Raw genomic sequence first — 25420 nt, forward strand, 5'->3', positions numbered from 1 at the left:
ACTGCTTCATCCAAGCGGTCCCTCCCTAAGCCCTACTCCAACACTACCCACTCCCGTTCGTCAGGAGACAACCTGCTCAGCTATCCCCAACAGGGCTAAAACACCAAAGCTCTTAATTCACGATCTTCTCAGGCACACAAAGAACACGAAGATTTGAAGCCCAACTACCGCAGGCTCTTAACCTCTATTGACTAATACTGGCCATGCCAAACTCGGGGCAAAGAATGTGCCCAGAGGAGGGCAGACAATGGAGCTGGTATGAGGACATGGAGGGAATGTCCTGTGAGGAGGGGCTGAGGACGCTTGGGTTGTCCAGCATGGGAGAGAAGGAGGCTGAGAGGTCACTCTGCTGCTCTCTGCAGTCCTGAGGAGGGGAAGCGCAGAAAGAGGTGTCAGCCTCTGCTCCCGGTCACTGATGACACAAGGAGTGGGAATGGAATATCATAGAAGTGCAGCTAGAAAATCATCTCAGTTCCAATTTAGGAGAAGTGTTTTTCACTAGTACAACAAACACATTAACATTTTGGCTTCTGAAAATGAACATAACACCTGCACAGTCACAGCTCTTTCTAGAATCATAGCGATTTTTAAGAAGCTTTGTAAGATAGCTAGTGCCAGGAGAAGTGGTAAATTTGCATTTCATATAAACCACTCATGCAAAGAATATGCTCACATAGGGAAGAGGAAAAGGAACACCCAGCATTATACATTATAGTAACACCATGATTAATGTTGAACCCATCACCATCCCCATGATATAAGAGTGTGGTGCCACAGACAGGGGACTGAGGAAGAAATGGAGGGATTCAGCTCTCACACAAGGATCCAAGAGAGAGAGAAAATCAACCACAAAAACCCCAGCTGGGGACTTACCCATGAGACTATTTCTTCTCATCTTTAAAAGGAAAAATGAAAAACAAAGATACAGTAATGCTGTTATTACTTTGATCATATAGCTAGCTAAATCAAAATAAGTATTTTTTCCCTAAAACGTCATCTTTACATCGGACACACTTCTTGTTAGACTCTTGAACAAACCACTTCAGAGAAACAAAACACAAAAGATTTACTCTTTCATGAATGAAAAAACGCTAATCTGAAACATATTAAATTACAAAGGATGTTCTTAAATCGAGCAAGATGTCAGAACCAAATATTTAAATCTATCATCAAAAATGCCTAGAAAGATGTTAACACAACTTTCCCACATTCTAAGACAAGCCTGAAAAGGTTTACAATTAGACTACAGTCAGAAGTAGCTTTTCAATTCCCACAGGACAACCTGGAAATAAAGTTGGGAAGATTGTGGAATGTATGCTGGCAATCAACTACATACATACTTCCAAATTAGCTTAAAACTATTATTGTTCAATCCAACTATTATTTACAGTTCCAGTGGTCTAGTCTTTACAAAACTAAAGACAGGACTAAACCCCCCTCTCCCCCCCCCAAAAAAAAAAAAAAAAAAGCAACAACAGAACACAATCAAAAAAAAAAAATCCCCACACCACAAAACCAAACGCACAAGAAAAAAGGAAAAAAAAAAGAAAAAAAAAAAAAAAGACCACAAAAACCCAGCCCCACATTGACTTAAAAGGTACCCTTCTCACTCTTCTGGAATATTTTGTTAATTGGACCACTTGCTGAAAAGAAAGGGAAAAGATGTTGCCCAAGAACAAGAGCATGTGATAACATTTTCAAATATTTTTAGATGATCTTGTTTACAGACACAATTATAACTGACAAATGTGTTAACAGCACTTAATCATCCATTAAAGACTGTTGAACATCACTGGAAAAGGTACTGGCATGTACACTTCCTCTAAAGCGGACCACCTTCGATGCAAAGAAATACAAGCCAGCTTAACTGCCCTCTTTTCAACAAGCAGAAAGAAACATCAAAGTCACACCAAAACTTTCTCATTCCCAAAAGAGTATATTCAATATCAAAATGGAGACTCATCAAATTAAGCTTTTTAACTTTCTATTTTTAAAATTAACCATCGTGTACTATTCAATCCTAGACAAGCTTCACAAAACATTCATGGAAAATTTATTAGAATATTGAAATCCTAATACTATCGTATCGTATTACAGAAGTCAGAAATGAATTGGAATTAAGAACGAACTATGCTTCAAATAACTAACTTATAGGAATACTGGATTCTATATATATGGAAATATACATCAAATGTTCAAATAAAAGCCAGATAAAGTACATGCATTAATCCTCAAGTTTTCCACTTATAAATAAGCACATCCTGTTCTGCTAGTTATTTAAGACTAAATACGTGTAAGAACTTCATGTCTAAATACCATCTTACATGTATACTGGTTTACGTTCATTTTGCACTGTTTAAAATTGCTATGTGTCATACAGCACAGAAAATCCAGCAAAAATACCTGTGACACTAGGCAGAAATGATCTTGCTGCATGGGTTTTGGTAACTGATAAAACAGTGAACTGATAGTCAGATATTTTGCAAGTTTTACAATAGCTGAAATGGCGTGTGTGATTGACACCATTTCTTCTTCACTTTTCATCGTTGGAATTGCATGTAGAAACTGTTGAACAGTGAGGCATATGAGGAAAGCTGTCGGTAAATCTATTTATGAACAAATCCTGTGTGCTAAAACGAGACAAAATTCTGTCAAAGTATATTTCTCATAGTTTGGATGGTCTGTACCACTAATCATGTCTGTTTTGATGGGTGGCGGTGGTAGAATGTTGCCTTCAGGACATAAACATGAAAGACTTCGTTTCTTTTTTTTTTTTTCCTTCCAAGGTCAGTATGTTACAGTTCTAGTCAGAACAGTCTTATTTTTTAATATTTTTTAAAATTATTATTGTTAATTTACTGCCTTTATGCAAGTGCTTCAATTCTCCTGGGTACTTGTATTAAATGGATATAGTCTTTGACATTTTTCCTATGTGCACCAAGCTAATTTTCAATAGATGTTCAAACATCTGAAGTTAAGCTGTTGGCAGTGGTTAGTGTAGCTAGCTTTGAGTGCCTCCAAAATTCAGTTTAAGCTCTAGCACATACAAGTGATAAGGAGGAGAAGGCGGTGAAAAGTTAAGTTGCAGCTGGCAAGCAAGAATAGAGACTTCTTGGCTTCCTTGCTCCATCTTTGACTTACTGCCTAACCTTAGACTCATTATTCATCCACTCCATGTCTCAGCTAGCGCAGATACAGAATAGGAACAATACCCAGTTGCATCAGTCTATCATAGAGGTGTAGATGAAAAGTGACAGAAAATGCAAAGTGATATTATTTATGCTTCCCATTTATTTAGCTGCAGTCTTGTTGCAGGTTTGAAAGCCTCATCCCAGCCTCGGGGTACTTGCCTTCTGAGTAGTCCTATGCTGCTCTGATGATCACGCTGTCTTCAGTGCAAATACACATGTGATAGTCTCTTTGTTCTCAGCTGACAAATAACTAAAAATATTGCTGCTTCACTGATGTTCTGTAATGGCAATTCAAATCAGTCTGTCTCTGACCTTCCTTCAAAAATTTATCTGCCTTGAAATATTTATTCAGGCCGTTAAAGTTCTTTCAGTAAAACGCTAAAGAAATCACTCCATAGACATAAATTTGAGAGTGAGAGGCAGGTTACCATATACAAAAAGCTCTGTAGGGGACGAATTTACTATTAGTTTAGAGGGACACAGAGATCCCATACAATTCCTGCCATAATAGAAGGAGATGCCCAGGTTTGCAGCTACGAGTGTTAAAACCTGATCTCCTGGATGTTGCCTCACTACATATGTCTAAATATTGTTATTACAACATACATGGTCTGTTCTGAAAGTAGTAGGACTGGCTTTTTCCTGGGCGGACAAGAGGCGGTCTGCGCACGCAGGATCGGTGAAGGGGGATATTGGGAACGCTGGGAAAAATCGGCAGTTGGCTGTCGGCCGTTGAAGAGAGCAGGTTGCTTATACATGTATTCATAAACGTTTGTTACTCATGCTAATACATGTAAAATACTACCAGCGTCATACTCTTTACTCTCTCTTCTTCAAGTTAATAACTACATAAAATGTTTGGTACGTGAATATCACAGTCCCACCTAGATCTGTATAGGCTAGTAATGTTTATTTTCCTTTCATTTTCCTTAAAGCAGGAATGAAAATCCTGATGACTTAGGCACAAGATGACTGAGCAGTTTAATCATGAACAACAAATCTGATAATTCTCAGTTCACTCTGGCCCTAGTGCAGCAAAAACATTGTAGAAATGTTTGGCAAATTTCTCTGTTCTATGTGGACAAGTTTCCAAGCTGCATAACCTACCAACACTTTAGATAAACAATGTTCATAATGTTAAAAAAAAAAAAAAAAAGCAAAAACCAGAAAACAACTAGTGAAATTGCTTCATCATCCGATTTATTCTCTTGCTGACCTGTAGTTGAAGCCTACAGTATTGGAAAAATTTTACTTATGAAATATTAACTGACCCCTTAAATAAACATAGGACAGCATTCTTCATGGTTATAATCAGGCAAGAAAGTAGAAGGGTAAATCTTTCCATGTTCTTCATCAGCACATTACAACACTCCTCTTCAAAATATGAGAAACTCAACAACAAAATTGCAGCTATTAAACAGAAAATATATTAAGATAACGGGCAGATATTGTCTAGACTTCCCTTGTTCCACAGGTTAGAAACTTGTCCCCCACGGGTGAAAGTTCTTCAAAGCAGATGAAGTGAACACAGGTGCCTGGCTGCCCCGATCCTCTGCAGTAGTTGTGAACAATTCAAACAGCAAGGTCTGAATCCCATAAGGGATCTTATGGGATCCAGCTACTCTAGAGAGCTGCAAAGAGGAAACTGTGCCAGTTAAGTTTTTCATTCAGTCACCATTCAGCCTCAGTTTTGACTCAATTCAATATTTGTTGGAGAAGGAGAAAAATCAGCTGAAAAGATGGTTGGTTTGGTTTGCCATCCTGGAAAAAAAAAAAAAGATAATAATAATAAAAACATTTGCCTACCAGCTTTTCCAGGAATGATGAGGCCAGCTGATCTTTTTGAGTTAATCTCCCCAGGCATCCTCCTGCTGGGAGCAGCTCCAAGGGAGGAATAGCCACTTACCAATTTACAATATGAAACTGGGCTATAAAAGACCATGATAAGCAACAAGACCTCTGCTGAAAAATGACCACCTGTTGAAACAACCAACTGGTATAGGCTGGCATATGGCCTCCAAAACCAACATGGCGTCACCACTTCCCACCTTGAATTTCCATCTTCAATTTTTGTGCATTGCTTCGGAGGCTGGACCTTTAACTTCTATAAATTTGGCTTTGGCGATTGTGATGGGCGTGTCTGCCTTTAGACCACTTGGGAGAACCAAGGGCCAGGCTCACCAATGCTCAGAACCCACCTGTAGCTTCTACTCAGTTCCCGCAGAAACAAAGGTAGTACCAAGTAAGACTCCAACCATATCAGCTGCACTGATGGAACGCATACCATGTCTGAAACCCAACCACAGGACACCTGACTCCAAAAGACAGTGATTCCCTCCAGGACAGTTCACTCAGCTGCGATCGATTGGAATAGAAACATCACTTGTCACCACCCAAGTGCTTTGATTTGTATGAGCTGTACGACATGCAGCAGAGACAAGATGACAATGTGTCCCCTGATTTCCTTCACCAGACCCTGGCAGCCTTCGTATTGATCTAGTGTTAAATCTGAGAAGCTCTCCCTACACCACTGCTATGAAGATGCAGACAGGCTGACTAACACAACAGATATCCTTAGTCACTGGAAAAAGGCCTCAACTTTCTAGACCTATTTTTCTCATTTTCTAAGGAAAAAACTACCAATACTTCTGTGAAATATGACATTGCACTGAAAGAAATTCAGAGATTTTTCCAGAGACCGACTGAATAATGCGTAAACCTGAGGCATTTAATCCCACTGCATACATTTGTGGATCATGGGTACCCTTTATGTTTTTTTCTTTGCCCTGTACTTCCCCAAAAAGAAATCACAATAGGACTAGACATCTAGGCTTACAGTTCTCACCTTACTATTTTTTATTTTTATTATTATTAATTTCAAATAATATATTCTGAGAGGGAAAAAAAATCTTTAGGGAAGTTAAGAAAAACAGCAGTTATTAATTACTAATTCTCAAAATATTAGAAAAGAAAAAAATAGAAAAAAATAAGCTAGATATAATTTACATCCACAAGACCGTATTACTGTAAAGAAAAAGTACTCATGTTGCTTTATCAGGGATTATGTGCTTATATTGTACCCAAGCTGTATGTTCTACTCCTTTTAAAACATGCCAAAATAGATTCAAGAGAGGTTATTTTTCAGACTTGCATGTAATTATGCTGGAGATGCTAATCGGTACTGCTCGTGGTCTCATTACTCAGTATTCATGTGTTGCCATCTTATCTAGTGTTAAAAGGCTTTAACCCCAGGCTAAGCTAAAAATTAATGAGGATAGAGTACAGTGAGTGAAGGGCATAACACGCATTTACCTTCAGTATACAGCAGATGTAACAAATACATGTTTTTAAAGGACACTACTGAAGATGCACGCGCTCATAGGAACGTGTAGGAACAGGGGCTAACACTTGTGATCAATTAGTCAGAATCGTACGTGTACAACTGGCCGACGCATCAGCTGATTTCACTGAATACTGAGCAAATTGAGCCATTTCTCTGAATTTTCAGCTCCATTTACCCTAAGCATTTATTAAACAAACCTTTAAGCTGCTAACCAATTATCTACAGACAGCTGCTTAAAAGGAAAGTATAAAATTAATCATGGATAGCTCATGATGTTTCTTTTATAAATTAGATCTTATCTGGTACTTTATCTGTAAATATTACAGTACAGCAATTGTACCTCATTGACCTTTTACATCTTCTCCAAAAAGACAAGCAGACTGCAGCTATTGTATAAGTCAGAACTGCACAACCTTTTAAGCATATTTCTTAGTGCTCAGAGAAGAATCTACACCTGACTGATAACAGTTGGCTTTTAAGTCAGAAACTGCCACTTTTAGCTTAACAGAACATGATACTTCTCGTTAGAAAGAATGTTTTTGGGTTACAAACTTAGAAATAAATATCAATTCCTTGCCCTCTTGAAAATCCTTCTAAGGGATGATTTTTTCAAAGGCGCAAAAAGCAATGAAGACACCTAACTCCTAACGCATGTGCATGTCAGATGAACACGTTTCCAAGTGCCCTCAAAAGCCTGTGAAAATAGTTTCAGTTTGCTTTTATTTTTGATAATACTGCTGACAAACTGGAAAATATGGGGAGTACAAGTGATGAGCTCTTCTGATAGGAATGACTTCCTCGATCATGTTGCTGCTATTGCAGAGCTCTGTGATGGCTATGCTATGGCAGGCTGATTCTGGATCCTGCAGTCCCACTCACTGAGGAAGGACGTGATCTGGAATAGGGATGTAAAAATAAGGGGGGCAAATAGCAATGAACCAATGATAAAAGTAAAGAGGTACCAGATTTTGGTCCCTTGCTGTCAGTGAGTGGAATTTATCATAACTGGGGAGCTCCTCCAACCTGGGGAGCCCCTGAGTTGCTCAAAATAGTGAAGGACAGCAATATCTGGAGCCAGAGAGACCGTTTTCATCAAACCCTGCACCGTATTCTGTGCAGAAGATTTTTCTGCGGACACAATTCTTTCGGGCTGCAAATGTCACATATCTAAGCAGGTATCATTACTCATTTTCTGTACTAAAATATCTTAAGGGCAACTGTAATAGTCTGATTGAGATATTCTGTTACATGACAGTCTTCCTCATTTTATCTAAATGCCGCTTTGTGCATATACCCAACAGTGAGAGAGCAAGACAAAGGAGAACTGACAATACAGATACTATACGTGACACCAGCGAGATCACAAAATGACTTTCTGGTAGAGGAAATCAACGGGAAATCTGGAATGTCCTCCCGCTGGGTCTACACATGGTATTCCACTCAGCGAATGAAAAACCGGATTGTTTCGCTATACCAAACACAGCGAGCAAGGGGAACCCAGAGCTGCAAAAGTTTTCATTTAATGAACTCTGCAAACTAATCATGTTTCCATAACTCAGCCTGACAGGTTGATTTCCCACCTGAAAGAATGCAGCTTCTTCGACCTGAAGCCACCTACAGAGCGCACCACATGCTCGCAGCTGCCTTTATTCAAGAGAGATGACATACTTGCATACCGATAGCAAACCAGCAGAGTACCGGAATAAAATCATGCAATATGCCTTGAGTAATGCTCTGGTGTACTTCGGATTAGAAATACATCTTTAAAAGGGGGAAGGTGACCAAGTAAAATCATCACAAATGTGTCTTCGGGGTAATCTTCATTCGGCAGCAAAGCCACTAAAGTCCATTTTAGAAAAGCTTCAGGGGAATTAAAGAGGTGTTATTTCAAAGGCATCTCGTAAAAACTACAATCTCATTGCAAAGCTTCTAAAAGAAAAGCCAGAGACCATCCGTGAACCTCTCTTTTTTTTTAAATATATGCACAGTGAAGCATGACCTGCAACCTAGTAAAATGAGGTGTTGCCAGCCTTCTCACAAACACGAAAAGCCTTGTCAGCTGAGTTGATGCCTGACACAATTTCCAGAAGCACCACTGTTTGAATATCAATTGTATTTTGCTAGAGAAAAATAAAGGTGTGCTGACTTCCTCCAGCTTACGTTTAGATTTATCGAAAGTTCAAGTTTATAACCTTCTTCTCAACTCCAAGCTATTTTTCAGTAAGGAGACATTTCTTCCCCATTAGAAAAAGACGAACAGAAATGTCGTGTACCAAAGCTCAATCTAAGCTTTGAAAACATGAACTGGCATGACTGGCCATTCTTTTTATAGCAGATACTATTCATATTAAAAATATATATATATGTACACATATATATATATATAAAATCTGTTCCCTTTCCTCCACTGACTTTATTGTCTCCTTATTTTTCAATTTTTCTTTCAATCTTTATTGTATGTACCCTAGGTTTTGCTTTCTGTAGTCCTAATCCAGGAAACGTATTTAAAGTATACTTTATTTTAAGCATGCACCTACATCTTTTCGAGTGAAGCATATACTCAAGTGCTTTCCTAAATAATGCCTTTTGTCCCTCTTGATCATTTTTATCCCCTGGAGGGATTTGGCAAGGTAAAACACAGATACAATTGTGTTAATCTCACTAATGTGGGGTTGTTTCATAATGGATCAAGACTCCTATAAACACCTTACTGGTTCAAAATTTGCCTCCTATCACATTATTACTAAAAAATTAGTATCAAGTTTGTATTAGTATAGTCAAATTTGCATTCAGCTTTTGGTCTGCTACAGTTGGAAATTAAGGTAAACAACACTGAATTTCCATTGTTAAAGGAAGAAAATGAAAAAGGAGGCCCTTTTCAACATCAAGTCCTGAGTAACTGGGAAAATAAAGATCCATATTGATACATGAAGTGGTAAGAAGCAGTAAAAAGTTGACAACTCATTACTGCAACACAGTACCAAGTTCTGTCTGAAAATCTTAATGGTATGTGGAAAAGATTTTGTGAGTTAAGCATATTTCCGGGAAGATAATAATTTTAAATTGAACTGTTTAATAGCAATATTACAACTTCCTGAGATGCAATCACACTCTTGGTACCATTAGCCTGCCAATCATATTAAGGTAAAAGCTATTTTAACAAATTGTTGACTGTTTCATTTCTTCAACTGTCCCTATTTCATCATCTAATCAGAACCTTGGTACAAAGAATAATACAACAACCAGACAAATATTTGACCTCTCTGATGTGGCTTCATTCTGTCCTTCCTGCTGAAGACATGGATTCTGATGGAAGTCTAAGCTACATACAGTATGTCTGCTCATTTTCAAAATGTTCAGTTCTGTATCTTTCCAAACTAAACAAATATTGCTTAACCTCTCAAGGAAAGGCACTTTTTTTTTTTTTTTTTTGGTGGAACACTCTTCAGAATTCTCAGGAATTAAACATAGCCTATTGCTGTTTTTATCTATTCACATTCTTAAGTGGTTGTTTCTATTATGAATCTTCTGTTCCATGACAAAGACACCTTTACTAGAAAATCCACAGTGGGACTTTCCCTTAAAATGTAAGGGCTTGGTCTTCCCAGGAACAGATGATCCTGAGCTGTCAAGCCTGTTGCTTGCATGCTGTATAGCGAATTCCACACTATAAAATTTTAAGGGGAAAAAGGTCATTGCATAGGACAATTAGTTAAAAAATGTTACGGCATTAAAAGTTTCTAGTTTAATCCTACAATGCGATGTTCACTAAATGTAAGCAGAGAGACCATGTAGTGAAAAAAGCTGCTTTTATGGTTCCAGCCAAACATGATCTTCTGGAATTTCTGTAACAATATATGTTCACATTTTGTAAATTAAAGACTAACTATGAAAGCAAGCTTGAAATAACGGATCTTAAATTTTAGTTTCTATTGCATGTGGAGGTCAGACTTCAGGGACAGAACATAACTAGTGACTGCAGCAGGATCACAACTGTACCCACAAGAAAACCCACAACAGAACAGTAATCATTTAAGAAGCAAGTTTCTCAGACCAAATACCGTACCTCATTAAAAAAAAAAAAAAAAAGCAAAGAACTGTGAGATGCCAAAAAGATGAACAAAGCTTTTGAAATATTTACACATTGAAATATTCTCTATAAGGCAGTGGGGAAACAGTTTTCATCTGCAATTTAACAAAATTCTTTTCTACTAATTGTCTTGTCTGAATCTTCAGTTGAGGGGGAAGACATTTGGCAAAGATATATCTAAGTCCATCTTTGACCTTATTTTCTATTTTTACAGAGAGCAAAATGACAGTGGGCAGGAATACCATCACAGCTGCACTCTCTCAGCCCATCAGTGACTCACAGATATGCCTTTCAATGCAGAATGCCTGCTTCAGTGTTACAGAAAAATACACAATTTCCTTCGTGCTGTGGGAACTTCGGCTTCCTGAGAGCAACATTCAGCTTACTCTCATAAATCTTCCTACCAAATGCAGAAGGCTCAGTAAAACTTGCTCTCTTACTTAACCGAATTTATTTCGCAAGGCTTTTTCAAACAACGTTGAAGTAGTTAAAACTAGCTCTGTACCTTTCTATGCTGCTTTTGGCTCCTGTGTTTTTTTTGATTTTTTTTTCTTATTAAATTTATATGCCCAGCTGAAATGGCTTCATTAGAAATAGAAGACAAAGTTATCTTTGCATATGCTATTATTCAGGTTTCAATTTGGCACAAAGGATGCACAATAGCACTCTCCATGCAGAAAGCCAAGTGTTAGAAACCTTTCCTTTCAGCCACCTCTCATCCTGCCAGCACGCAGAAGCCTGCAGCAGGAAGAAGGATCAATAATATACAAGGGCAGGCTGCAAAGTCTCCGGACATGGCATAGGGCTCCTTCCTCACACAGAGGACTCATTTGAAACTCATTAAGCTGCCTTTCAGATAGCACACCATTTTCATCACTACAGGTTTGGTAGTGTTAACGTTACCATTAGAAAAGCCCATTTGCAGTAATTTGTAATTTGACAAAGATGGCAAAAACAGAAGGGATTTTGGATTTGCAGAAGCAACACTGAAGAAACTTAGGACAGTTAGCTGAAAGCACTGTTGACAATACATCCGAGCTTTGCTGTTCCTGATGCAAGTTCTCCAGCATCACATGGGCAAAGCACCATAACCTGGAATAAGACAACTCCCGCGAAGACACGAGGGGGAGTCTGCTCATCCCTCTGTGGAAATTTGTCAGCTATGAAGATCACTCTGCCCTGCTTTGTGAGGTTCAGACTGGATCTGCACTGAAATTAACGTTGCATAGGAAAGCTTTCAACACAGTTTATTTAAGCTAACAACATATTTTAAAATGGCTTTACACAATTCAGACTTAAGCTGCCAAGCAAGTAGAAAAACTGTATGAGGGTATAAGAAAGCTTATTCAAGTGACTCAGACTGATTTTGCTTAAAAAAAATGAGAGTATTAGCTAACAGTAGTTGTCTAAACAAAGTTGAGTGCTATAAAAGATATATGAGAACTAATTTCTAATGTTACATGATTTAATCCTCTTTAAATTGGGCATGAAACAGACTTTGCAGTCTTGCTGTGCTTCTCAAGTCCCTTTAATAATAATAATAAATAATAATAAAAAAGTATAGCTCATTATAAACAATACAAAAAAATAAAAATAAAAAAAATCTTTCACATTCATGTCCAGCGGTTCTGAAGGGAATTTTTACTAGACTGCAAGTGAGACGATAACCCATTTTAAACCCTAGTTTTAACAGTTAAGGTACGCTATTGGCCCTTCGTAAGCCCTGTTAAGCCTTCAAACAGGCTGTGTGGCAACATGTAAGCATCACTGTGCAAAGGCTAAAGCTAGAACAATTCTCACGTTGCTATTTCACTTGGCGTCTGTCTTGGTCTGTCAGATTAAAAATCTAAACTTTTAGTATCAGAATCACAAATCATGCTCTATGAGCATTATTGACAAAAACGATAAAGAAACATTTCATTTAGTACATGGAACCCTTTTTAATTCTCTGTCCCAAACATAGTTTTCCTAGAATTTTGGAGAGAGCCAAATCTTACATTACTCAGTACAAATGATCGTACAACTTTTACTTTCCAACATCATGTTCCCAAAGAAATATCCTTGTAATTTATTCCATACGCCCTCGCCCTGGACAGGTCACAATTCCTATTTTCTGAAACAAAGCACATGGCTATGTGAACAAAGAAAACATCAGCAAGCTACCACACACACAGATATAGAAGTAGCCTGTGTAAGCTTTGTCAATTCTTTCCGAAAACGTCAGGTTAGAAGACAAGTTTTCTTGCAGGGGAACATTACTTGTTAACATTAAAGGAGACTCCTAAAAAAAAAAGTTAAAATAGGTTTCCTCTTGACTTCAAAACCCAAGAACATCACTCAGATTTCCTCCTCTAACTCGGTCATTATTAACTGAAGGACGTATCAAACACCTAGATGTTTGTACAGGAAAGAAAGAAAAAAGAAGCAGCAGACAGACACTTCAACTAACCACAAAGAAAGCAGCTCAAACCATGGTGAAGACATGACCAGCAAGAGCTGTGGTGCAAGGCGTGACAAGCTCACCATGGAGGTAAAAGTGAAGATGATGTAGTGAAATGCAGCAGGACAAGCGCCTGCCCCCTTCCAGCTTCAGGCTTATGAATTAGGCATGACAGAAGGCTGAAGGGTGATGCAACAAAACCTCTATAAGGCATCTGATGGTGGTAAGTTCTGCGGAACAGGGACCAACATGGTACAGACAAAATAAATGGGGAAGGAAACAATATGGACACCAACCAAGGTAAGTCAACCTTACAGAAGAACTACCCTTATCAATAGTTTATCAAAACCATTTCTTCCTTGAATCCTCTGAACAGCTTTATTTGGGCAGATGACCAAGGAATACTGCTTAGCTGTAGTTACACTGGAGAACCAGCCAATTGACAGCAGCTCTGACTAGAAAATGGAGGCTGTGTTTGATTCAGTATCCCATATTCTGAATTACTGCCCAGCTATATTACACACGCGAGACACACACAGCTTCTTAGGTTACCAAACACCTCATTTCTGCGGCCATCCTCTTCCATATCAACATACCCCAGGCCCTGAGAGCTAAATGCAAAGAGCAGCCATAAGAAGATGGGTAAGGAACTGCAAAGGAAGAAAAGGAATGATAGAGCCAGCAAACAAACACAGAAAAACTATAGAGAAAAGCATCAATCATTACATGACCTGGTCATCCATATCATTTAAGTTTTGCAGTCTTACATTTTCCTCCTGCTCTGCTCTCTGTGAGTGGGAGAGGCTCAATATGTACCTAGAATAACTGAAGTATATCAGACACCAAGAAAATGAAGAGAAAAAAAAAAAAAAAGTATTAACTGGAAGCAAGGGATTGAAACTACAGGGAAAAGATTTAATGAGTTCCAGGGGAAAGAAATATATACGTGAAACTGACATCTGCTAGACCCCAGAATAACTTCTCAAAAGAAACAATGGAATTCAGCCCTTAGGATCTATTTAAGGTAGGATCAAGCAAAGCTGAGAAAGGCCTTTACCGCAGGGAGCAGATAACACTGAAAGACAGAATCAGTAGGTCTTCTATCATCATTAGCTTCGAAACTTCTAAATTTATCATTACAAACTTTTGCCACAGATTTCCAATTTTATTTTGGATTAGAATGACTATGAAAGCAAGGGAAAGTAAAATCCTTAATGCTATAAGCATGCCGGCCCATTTCTGAACAGTCTTCATAACCTCATTTCATTTAGGAAAATATTAAAATGTCTTAACATAGTCTTTATGAATGTATTATAACCAAAATCAAATCTTGGCATTGCTTCTTTAGAAAATTCTTAGCATGGTAAAATAAATAAATTCTTTGCAAAACATTCCTCACCTGCTTTAACAAAGGGGAAAGCTGATCTTTGGAGAACCTGTGTTCAGCCCTAAGTAGCTGTTAGAATTAAGGTTGTGTGAAACACTTCTGTCTGAATGCAGATCATATAAACCTTATGCCGTCAGAGTTTCTTCAACCTGGTTTCTGGTTTCATTCAAGGCTCAGTATTTTTGGAGTATTTTTATGAAAAGATCTTGAACCCAGTATAATAAATGACTTCACATGAAAATCATGCCCTACTTTCATACCTAAGCTTTTGCATAACCACTGATGCTGGAGAAGCATGATACAGATGCCGAACCAACACGTACAACCAGTGAAACCTGACCACTTTGGCTTCTCCTATTCCTCTGAGCAACTCACTTTCAACTGTAAGAAGAAATCAGCCAGAGCCCAGAATGACCCAGAGTGTTGCACTTAGGGCAAACGCAGCACAGTGGCAGGTACTCTCTCCCCTGCCAGTGCCACAGGGCACCCCTGGCTGGCAGGTAGACTACTCCCTCTGCCTGCCACCATGTGTCCTGGGCACCCCCTCCCAGGGTGAGGAGGTAGACCAAAGAAAGGTGAAAGCAGTAGTTACGTTCAGCCAAGGCAAGAAAAGGAGAAAGGTCAGCATCCTAGCACAGTGTGGTACCTGCTCTGCTTTCCTGGTGTGACCTCTCCCCATCAGAAACAGCAACAGACCCAAACCATAGGGCAGAGTGATGAAGCCTTAAAAATGTACACAGGCCTCCTTGTAAGGTCCAAGGTCACAACAGGGAAAGTTTCATCAAAGATGCAAAACATACAAACCAAGCCCCACAGAACAAGCACAGCCAAACAAAACTGGAAACACTCGATAACAAATCTCTATCACAAGGCAAACCTTAAGGGTTTGATACCACATCATGAACACAGAAAGATGAGATGAATCAGAGCAGAAAAGATACACATTTTCAACGTATTTGCCTGTTATTTGTCACGGAAACTTTTGAAAACATTTTGGATTTAGCCAATATAGGTTAAGTAACAGTGTCTAGTCGATACCCTTCCTGTGACCGGCACACCAGCATCTGAGCCCAGCATTTCCTGACACTTATTTCTTCTTGCATCACTCCTCTCCCTGATTTCCAGAGGGAATTGCAGAGCGGTTGCTCACTCTGTACATCTCAGCAGGATTTGCTGACTCCTCATTTTTTTTAATGAGAATATCCCAAGGCCCAAATAAGCCTATTTCATAGATTCACAGAAGCTGGAGATGGAAAAGACCAGGGTCATCCAGTCTGTGCCTTTGCTTCCCCTCCCTCCTTCCCCATTTTGCTAGCGTGTGATTGTTTCCTACAATATATTTCTTTCCTGTTTGCTGTCCCAGTAACGTCTGATTTATCCACTGCATAAAATAACTGCAGATAATTAATTACATGGTTTCAGTGAATCTACAGTACACTGCCTACCCTCAACTCGAGCTCCCCCACCATCAGCCGGCCAACTGAATTAATTTACCGAGCAAACAATAATGTTGTTCACCAGCTCCTTAAGTTACTTCTGGAGGCCTTGAAACATTTTCTGTAGCTTTCAGAATTTGGCTTTCTGAGGCTAAGGTTACTTTTTCCCACTGATCCAGTTTGATTTCTGCTAATTTTCTGTTACAAATTTTATTCAGTTTCACTTCCAATTTAGTTACTGGAGAAAAAGAGCACAGTTTCAGGGGCTTTTTTTTTTTTTTTTCCTTCTTCAGCTTCTCCCAGCAAGCTTGGCTGCATTCTAACAGCAAGAGAGCATAAAACGTGTCCGTGCAATGAATAACGTCTGAGAAAAAAGATGTAGGGAAACGAGTTTCACTTAAGAAAACTCTCATTTGGCATTTTGTTTTAAACATTTTTTTAAAGGTCAACTACTCTTGAAGGACTTTAAAGGTTGAGTAGGAGGATCTCAGTATCTGAACAAAACGGAATATATCATAAGGTACTGAAGCAGTGCAGAAATGTTATGCATGGGGAGTTTGACAAATTACAAGGTCAGTGATCATCATACTTCACCTGCTTCATTTCTGCACTTACTATTTACATTCCATATTCCAAAAAAAATACACAAGTTTTTCTTACCTCTCACACAGTTCTCTTTCTTTCCTATATATATATTGGTCAGGAGTACCGAAGCCACTGTATTTTTGACTCACCTGTGTTTGCTCCCACAGGTACCCCAGGTTTCAAGAGAGAGACATCTTTCCCTCTCTCAAAGAGGTTAAAAGCGTTAAAGTGGGCAGTTCAGCAAATGCCTATTCAAACCCCTCATTTTTGTGAAGTTTTGCCCAGAGCAAGCACGCAAACTCACTGGGACTGGCATGGAGCTGCTAATCCTGCCCCCACTTCCAAGGGAATTTCCTAGCCAGTGGTTGTCCCTGTGTCTCATTCCACTCCTTGACTCTCAACATGTCCTCTACTGGCCCTTGCTCCCTTTTCCTGCCTTTTCCCTACTCATCTCCTCAGCCTAGCTCGAAGACAGCATGAGAACAAGCAGGTACACTGACATACATGGGACAGACAAACATATAGAAGTAAATTTGCCTCTCTCTCTCTCACAATTCCAGCTGTGCTTGATTTTCTGAAGACGATATAAGTAAATCACCCTCTGAGCTATGCAGGCACTGTGGAAGCTCTCACAGTGCAGCCACCTGAGGGACTACGTATGTGGGCAACCTGAAGAACAAGCAGAGCACTCTCAAGAGGGCATACCTGATTCTCAGTGGCACATCTATGAAGTCTTCCTTTAAGTCGCACAGGATAAAGTACATATAAAACAAAACATAATGCAAAGGGAAAAGAAGATGACAGTCCGCTGACTGACAACAGACTAAGGGATCAGTTCCTGCAGTGGTAGACACAGGTCTGTTCTCAACAGGCCTCTTAGGACTTTGTGCCTCCTAATGTAAGCACCTCCCTTCGTGATTAGGGGGCTAGTCTGTTTCCTATTAAAATTAAGCTGTGTCTTTTGCTTTGCCCTTCAAACCTCCAAAGGAGAAAGAACTAACAGTAAATTATGTTTGGCTCAAAAAATTATCCAAAAAGACTGACAGAGAAACATACATACATTGAATGGTCTCTCTCTCCCACTCTTTTTTCATTTTGCCTCAAGAAAAGCATTTTGTAGCTTTGCATACAGGCCAGTGACAGTTTAAAAAAATGTATCCTTCTGCCACTCGGCCATACAAAATATGTCAATACCTCAAAGAAACTCAATGCAGCTGAACTTCCCTTCACAAGCTTGTTTCACTCAAATCCCCTAAAGAACCTCTCATATCCCACTCTGAAGCTGCACAGCACTAAGCCTGCAAACTGTTATACATCAGCGTGCTTTTGACTTGAATAGGAAAGGACATCTGGAGGGTTTAGGGGCAATGACACAGCCACTGCCAGCCCTTCTGGGGGGTGGGGGAGTCCACGAGCTCCTATGCTCTTCCCCACTATTTCTTAATAATAATTACTATGTGTAGGCTCTCACTGAGGACAGTCCCACTTTTGAAACAACTGCAGCAGTGTAGGATGACTGCCATTTGTTTTTAAATGCTACTGGAAAGAGCAGCTGAAATGCAGCTTTTTCTTGAAGATACGTACCATACTTCATTTCCCAAACAGACAAACTAAATTTTTACGATGCACTTGATGTTGTTTTCTCCCAAGAATCTCCCCGCTATCAGCGAGGGCTTTTGAAGCTCTTTCAAAACCACAAGTATGTGGAAATGCAGGATGTCCTCTACTAATCAAGGTAAGCACTTATTTATAACATTGCTTCTTGATTCAGTAATCTCCCCCAAATCCTATGCCTCTTTTCTTTATATGTGAGAGCTGAAACTGGCCTTTATTTTTAATACACCATGAAACCAGGACCTGATCTCTCCCCATTATACATGGGGTCATTTCTGACATACATTCTCTTTTTGATGAATTCAATACATGTTACAGCTCTCAAGAGACCAACTGAAGTTAGAGCACAATCATAGCAATGAAGGCTTACTCTGAGTCCTTAAAAGCTATTCCCCCCCCCCTTCTTTGTTTGGACAAGATTTTATAGTTCCCTTCTTTCTTATGAAAGCAGTGGTTAAAAGAAATAAGAAGTATTCAAACTATTGTGTGAGGGTAATTGTTCTTATTTCATAAGCCTGAAAATCCTCTTTTTTTTCATACACTAATACGCTTTCAGATCGTCTGAGCACAAATGTACTGGATTAACTTCTATTATGCACCTCAGGAATCTACAGGCCAGAAGAGGTGACACTAGCTTCCATGAAAAAAAAGTCTCCAGAAAATAATTTATGGCTATTCACCAGGGGAAACTTTGCAAAATCTTCCAAAAATGCAAGCAGGCCAGCAGCTCCTGCTGGGATCAGGAGTATCACTTGCAGCACTGCTTTAACCACCATTTCACCTCCACACTTGTCAATGCATAAATCTTACATTATCGCTGGGAATAACTGAATGACACCTGGGAACAGCACTTAGGAAGGATGAAAAAACACCCCAAAGTCTCCTACATTTCCTTAAACCAGATGAGTTTGAGGGGAGACTTATCCAAAACATGACAGTCAGACTCATTTCAAATATATTCATTTCATGTTGAGAGCATTCTTGAAAATGAGATATGTGATAAAGAAGGCCATGCCCTACAAGTAGTGAGCACAGTATCATAATTAATACAGACTGAATACTCCGTTAGTGGTGCTGAGAGTCCACTCACAGAGAAAATATCGCTCTCACATCAAAATGTATTTTACCTCTATTTCTAAAAAGGAAGAGATAAAACTCATGAATTTTCAAAAACGAGCCTAGAAATTCTCTGCGGTGATTTGCTAGAGGCACTAGGTGCTACTGTGGACTTCACTGTAGTAGTGTTTAGGATATTAAACGGAATTTAGGAACAGTAATCTCATGGCATGGTTCCATCTCCTTTCCAACATGTCATCTGAAGCATGCTTTGCAGGAGATTATCTCCTAACTATTGGGATCATATTGGAAATCTCATTCAAATACCAATCCCATGCTCACAATCAAATCTACTTTCCTCATTTTTGTAAAAGTCCTGCTTATTTAAATCATTGTCATTGCCTAGCACAAATGTATTTTTAAAAAATCACCATAATTCTGTTCTCAGTAATATATGTTAAACATACAGTCAAAATCTAAGAATATCATAACCTCACTGTCAGCTATCAAACTTTTAGAAAACAGGGTCTAAAGTAAAAACATTTATGTATTTTATGCATTTTGTTTCAACCTATAGTTCTTGTACTACTTCTGAGATACTCTGCAAAAGTTAGTCAATAAAAGCAAGCCCGCAGCAAAGCTTAAATTCACCATACAAACGTGCTTTTTCAATTAAGAAAAAAAAAAAAAAAAAGATCTGAAAATCCAAACATGTTGGAAAACACTAAATCACACTGTTGCCAGATTTCTGCATTATACTGGCTGGACTGGTTAAAAAAAAAAAAAAAAAAAAAAAAAAAAAAAAAAAAAAAAGGAATTCCGGGATGCAAGGTGATCAGGGAAGCAACCTGTGCCTCTTGTCTGCATTCATAAGCTATCTGTTAAAAGCGCACCAAGTGTCAAAATAAATATTAAGTTAATAAACTGGTAACTGTCATCGTTGTTAATGGCAAAACTGTTACCCTACCAGACAAAAGAAAAAAAAAGTATGTTTCTCAAAGTAGATCAAAGATGTGTGCATTTGCATTTAAATAATAATATATGGGACATTTCAAGTGCATACCTTCCTGTAAGCCACCCTATTAGACCTGTGATTTGTAACGATGCTGACATGATATGTAACGATGGTCTGTCCAGTTTCCTGAGTAAATAAATGAATGTACTACAGTATGAAGATAGGAGAGAGTCTTATTAATACAGATATTTGTCCTGAATCTTCAAAAGATTAAAGTGACCTTCAAAGCTGTTCAGCTAGAGCCATAGTCATATTCCTGCTGTTCACAAAACCAACCTGAAAGTTTAAGATCCCTGCCAGTTACATGTACTCCTTCAACTTCTATTTTGATCAGAAATATACTGCACGACTGTGTGCTATTATGTATGAACTTGATCCCCAACTAGATTGATTTAAGTTTAACTCAAAACAGAGAGCCAAACCATGGTCTACTGGGAGAAACAAAAATCAATGGAACTCTATCCAAGAAGAGAGCAATAAATAAGTGAAATACTTATGCACAACTCAGAACTGCCTAATATCTGCAGACTGATACAGACTAACGCCAGTAGGTATTTTATCAGAGCCAGCAGTTGATTAACCAATGAATCAATATTTGGTCAAACATTGCAATGACATGTTTGTTCCAAATCCAGTTGTGCCTTTTTGTTTGGTGTAATCAGGCTCACCTTAGTTCATTCCTTTTGTTTCATCATCTTGGAATTTTAAAAATATCCCAAGAAATCACATGGTTTAACTCAGCTACTTCTACAGTGAAATTTTTACTACTCAAAACATACAAACATCTCTTCCTGAAGCTTTGTTTCCTGAGCAGAGCAAGATGGCTAGACTCCACAACAAGACATCAGAACCCAAGCCACCTGAAAGTATGATGAAAAGCATGTGGGGGAAAGGGCTAAACATAGAACAACAGGCCAAGAACACACCTTTTTACCTTTTTCACCTGTTTAGTGGAGGTTGAAAACACTTTGTATATTACCACCTCGGGGTCTAATTGCTCATCTTGCATTAAAATACATTACAATGTCTTTCAGAAAGCAACGGATATTAAGCAATGCCCTGTGATAATAGTTTCTACCATTTTCTTCTTCTCTCACAGGAAAAATAGGGAGGAGCTAATGAAGAACTAGTGCATCATGTCTTGCATGTTCCCCTTTGACAGGAACAGCTTCCAGGATATGACCTCCCTACAACACAAGAATTGCTGTGAAGGAGGTTGTTTTTTTTTTTTCTTGATTATTTTACAGGATGGACTCAGTCATGTCAAATTTATTACTTTCCTCTACAGAATGCCTCACCTCACTGAATGCTTAGGAGTCCTTTTACTGTTGGCTGGATTGTTTTTAGCTAGTTTGCCATGCAAGAGGCTGTAGCTTGTGCAGGGGACAAGGGAGAACTCCCCAGCATCCAAGTATCTGCTGCAGCTCACGTAAATGACTCACCTGACTTATACAAACATACCTTTCCAGAAGAAGCTTCAGAAGCATGCTAGACACCACCTGCAAGCCACAGCAAGAGCCAAATTTTTCACTTCAAAAAGCCGATGACTTTTTTGAATGTTTCAGCCCTCCAGATCAGCATGTTAGTTAGTGCAGTGCTCCCCGGTCTTCAAAGCAATCGCATCATCCCTCAGCCACTTAGGCGTGTGGAGACATCTGCACCCCAGAGGGCCAGAGCAGATACCAAAGATGAACACCAAGGACTACTCGCTGCAGATTCCCTCACAGCTGTCCTACTGATGTGTTATTTCAACAAGCTGTTAGGCTTTCATCCTTCAACTACAAGGTCAGGAGGAACCTGGCCCCACACTGCCCTCTGCTCCAACCCTGTCTCGATGCTGGTCTTGTCTGCACAGCAGCTCTGGGGTTGGGGGGGGATCAGCTGGCTGCAAGGGGACAGGCACAAGCCTATTAGCATCTCCACAGCTCAGGCCAGTCTGCTTGATTACAAATTCATTCGACTTAATTAATTTTTAATTTCACACAACCTCAGCTGTTATAAATCAGGCCAACCAGGCCAAGGAAACGTCCATAGGAACAGGCAACTGCCTGCCGAAGCAGTGTCTGATCACAGGTTCAGCTTCAACAATCTGTCACCTGAGAGACGAGAAGGAAGCAAATTGCTTTTCACAGAAATTATTAGAAAATATTGCCTTGATTAATTACGCTGTCTCAGAAAGGGAGGAAAAAGGACAGAAAAATCTGCATCAGTTCTGAGCTCTATAATCCCGTGTTTGGTATTGCAGCCTGCTGAATTGTTTAATCATCTAGCAAATCTAATTAAAAGAAAAAACAACAGCAAAAAAAACATTTTTTTTTTTGTGAATGAAGTAATAAGAATATCTTCATTAAATAATGAAGAAAACAACATAAAATATTAACACCCCTATATCTATGCAAACAGTATCTAGGCTTTTCATAGATGTTTCTGTCTTACTGTCTGTCCTTAGATTTCTCTGCCATAGCTACAGGAAAAATAATCTTAATGTAGATATTGCCAGATGATTAAGATTCACTTGATAGACTTCTCCCTGCTTTCTGGTGCTTTGTTAACACGAAACAGTTATTTACTAAATATATCTGTACAGCAATAGCATGTTTTAGTTCCATCAGAATTACATCTTATGCAAGACAAACCACTTTCTCTCATCAGCAAACTTCAGGGAGGGCTGTTGCCTTCTTTTTACTTTTAAAATTAAAAGTCGTTGTAAGTATAAATTCAAACCTTGGTTAGAGCTGGGCTGACCCTGCTGGAATCAAGGGAAGAGTAATTAATTCCAGAATCTCAAAACATGAACCTGAGTGGGTCCAAATATTAGCCTTTTAATATTCATAATTGGGCACCACTAAATGGTATCATAACAAATGCAGTACAGAATATGATGCATTGTGTGCACATAGCTAATTTTAGACAAACTGTGGCTGAATCCAGAAATTTCCTACAGAACTCCTTTCTTTTCTACTGGACAGGCCTGCTGCATTTCCATCTACATATTAGCGCTGATTTGCTACAAATAAGGTTATTTTGCTTCTGAAGAATAGAACCATATATTCAATATATTTACAATTGTGAACACAAAAACTACTGTACCAAGTAAGACCAAAGCTTCATCAAAACATCTGTCCTTACTGGAGGCCACCTAACTGCTCTTGCCTGAGATGAGTACAGCAACATGACAAATGTTTTGATAATTAATAACTTGTGTGTGTGAAGAAAGAAATAATGAAATATTTTTTTTCTTTTTTGGTATTGGAGAGGTACTCTGAGGTACGTTTGTTTCCAGAATGCCCTCCTGGTACAGTGTGGGTGCTTCAGTCTGTTGCCTGATGGTTTTTTTAAGCAACTACCTGCAATAAAAATGTTCAGCTTTGTACACTTAAGATGCAGTAGTCTGGAGAATACAGAGCCTGAATCAAAAATACCTCTGATTTGACACTTAACCTCCAAAATCAAGGTCCAATTTTGCATCTGCAAAACCACAAAAGGTGAGACTCTTGCTAAATTTTTATCTTATTTTGTAGAATACCACTTAGGAATAGCAGTCACTACTTACATACATAATACACTGAGCAACTAAAGCAACGCCTCTTCTATAAGTCACCAGGCAGATTAACTATAACAAGCAAATGTGCTAACTGATCCCAAGGAAAGCAATTTTAGCAACAGCAAAGCCAGCTTGCTTCTGCTATAAGGGCGTTTTCTCATATGACCTCATCCATGCTGATACTGCATTTAGTCTCTTTCATTCCACAGAACAAAAATCTCACTTCTGATTTGTTTCAAGCTAGATGTCTTCCTCCCCTGAGAAGGTTTAAATACACATTATGAGCTCGGTCGAGTAATCACTCAAAGCAAAATTCTGACTCAAGCCCACAAGAGCTTTGTCTGCATAAGGACCACAGGCCTGGCCTCTTGTGAATACTTTCACTTAATACTGAAAGGCTTCATTGTTTACTGTATTACCAGAACATGTATATGTGCTTATAAATGGGAGGCATTTATCATTCTCAAGCAGTGATGAGGTGGCCGTGGTTCACGAAGCGAGCAGAGAGATGAGACTCAAGAAATCTGGGTTCTGTTTCTCACTGGGTGACAGATTTATGCAGCCAAGCAACTGCATCTTCTTCTTTTTTAGTACTCTATTTGTAAACTGTAGATGAAGCTTGATTATGCTGCAGAGTGCTTTTAGATTAATGAATTAAATTCCCTGATTGATCATTAAACAAAGAGATTTCTTAGCAAATATAATCATCAGTACAATGAAATATGAATGAGACCATTCAATGGGATGCCGGGGATACAGGAAATCTCTCATTTTAGAGAAGCCAAAGTTGTATTTTAGTCCAGTTCTGCTAAAAGACTGTTTTCTGCAATAAACATTATGCAGGAGCCCTTAAACAGAAGCCCAATGTTACTGCAATTACTACACAGAGACAGAACAGATGAACCTTTTGGCACGTAGGATGCCAACTTCTCTTCAAGCAGCCGTGCACATCCAGTTATGGGAGATCACAGAGGATTTTTGCCCATGCCATGGGTTGCACTGACACTGCCACAGCCCCAGCTCCTCTCCCCCAAGGCACAGCTGCAGGGCACCTGGGCCGAGGGGAGCACACTGCAGGACAGCACATCCAACAAGACCTCCTGCTGCTGAGAAGCAACTTCGCTAGCTTGCACCTGTGAACCATGAAGCAGGCAGCCTGAAATCGGGTCTGAGAAACAGGCGAAGGACTGTTTTGTGGCAGGAAGAGCCTGCTCTCTGAACACAGATAGATGTTTCACTACAGTAACCTTTGTCACACACCTTGAACAGGAAAAGCATGGGGCAGAGGAGGTCAGAAAGTACTCAACAGCCTGATTCTTGGAGAGTTGTCTTCCTCTGGAAGACCTGCTGGGGCTATGTTCACCAGAAATGCTGAAAGAAATGATCTTCCTGAGTGAAGAGGAGCAGCTGCACACTGCCAAGCTGTGAGCCTGACTTGAATCCAGGTGGTAAGAAGAGGTTGCATCATCAGCCAAGAAAAAACATGCAGTATGGGCTGGCTACGTAACCACTGGACACCGAAGAATCAAAAGAAAGAGAATAAAAATAAAAGGAAAAAAAATGACTGAACTAAAAACACAAGGAACGAAGGCGGGAGGCATATAAAAAGTAGGTAATGAGAGCAAGTCACAGAGGAGCCTACAGGAGAGCCCAGGGGAGCCACCCTGAGCTGAAGGCAGGAAGTCAGGTGAGGAGGAGGAGGAGGAAGAGCATTAGCAG

At 39.3% G+C, this 25420-nt stretch overlaps 1 protein-coding gene and 1 long non-coding RNA gene across 5 annotated transcripts in view; both read right to left on the reverse strand.

Moving 5' to 3' along the window:
- The window catches only part of EPHA3 (EPH receptor A3), a 213255-nt gene that overhangs the window by 102934 nt on the left and 84901 nt on the right, over positions 1-25420 (reverse strand). The gene's annotated exons all lie outside the window — the stretch shown is intronic.
- LOC137861581 (uncharacterized) lies at positions 1586-25396 on the reverse strand. Its single transcript, XR_011099717.1, has 3 exons — positions 24962-25396; positions 21619-24834; positions 1586-4952 (listed from the first exon to the last, which is right to left on the reverse strand). It is a non-coding gene; the product is annotated as an uncharacterized lncRNA (long non-coding RNA).

The sequence above is a fragment of the Anas acuta genome, chromosome 1 (assembly GCF_963932015.1).
Source record: "Anas acuta chromosome 1, bAnaAcu1.1, whole genome shotgun sequence".
In the NCBI taxonomy this organism is placed as follows: domain Eukaryota; kingdom Metazoa; phylum Chordata; class Aves; order Anseriformes; family Anatidae; genus Anas; species Anas acuta.